This window comes from Hevea brasiliensis, chromosome 9, assembly GCF_030052815.1.
Source record: "Hevea brasiliensis isolate MT/VB/25A 57/8 chromosome 9, ASM3005281v1, whole genome shotgun sequence".
Classification (NCBI taxonomy): Eukaryota; Viridiplantae; Streptophyta; class Magnoliopsida; order Malpighiales; family Euphorbiaceae; genus Hevea; species Hevea brasiliensis.
Window position 1 is genome coordinate 22680031 of NC_079501.1, and position 1031 is coordinate 22681061.

The following is a 1031-nucleotide window of genomic DNA, read 5'->3' on the forward strand; positions in this document are numbered from 1 at the left end:
ACTCTCATACGATATTTAATTTACTCGAAATCCGTTAAACTTTTTAATTAATTAATAAATCCTCTTACTCTCTAATTTATCTCTAACACTACGTAATTAAGTTCAAAAACTTTATTATCTATCAATGATTTTTACCTCTCAGTTCTTCAATCAAAAATTAAAAACTATAACCAATAAGATCCAATATTAGGCAAGTCAATAAGGTACACAAATAATGAATTAAAACTCATAAATATTATAAATCTGAATAAAACTCATCCAAATCCATAAATTAATTTAAAATATTACAACCTAACTCTGAAATCTTAGAAAACCTATTTACTCATAATGATATTTACAATTGAAACCATCAAAATAAGCAAAAGAAGCATGAAATGAAGTTAAGAGTAAAAAACCCATGTAAAAAAAGTCCCAAAACTGAGAAAATCTACAATTGTAATGGTATCTTCCTCTTCTTCTCTTTCTTGTGTTCTTTTTCTTTCCCTTCCTCCTTATTTTTTTTTATTTTAATGGCTTTTTTTTTTAAAGAGGAGAATAAGATGATATATTTGTGTGTGTGTATCAGGAAATTATCATAGAAATATCTAATAGGAAGAAAAGACAAAAAAAATGTACAAGAAGTGGTGAGGTGTAAAAAAAGGTCCTAGTTAATGCTAAAGTTTTGCCAAACAACATAACTCAATGTTGGATTTCAACATGCCCCATGTAGCGAAAGTCAAGAGCAAAGCTGAAACAACAAAACAATCAACATGGAGCATGTGACTTTGTCCGAAAATTGTCGCAGTCACGACCCAACCTATGGGCATGACCTGCACTAGAACCTGGGCAGACATAAAGCCTCTGAGGATCGTAGTAAGCCTTACTATTTTCAAACCCATGACTAGGCCCACAACTTAGGCCCAATATGTATACAAAATAATTTAAATTAAACTATTATAATTTTATTTCGGGCCAACTTAACCCAATAATTATCAGAAACTAAAATTAGGGGAGCGCAGCTCAACCCTGTTACATCATTTACAAACTATTTA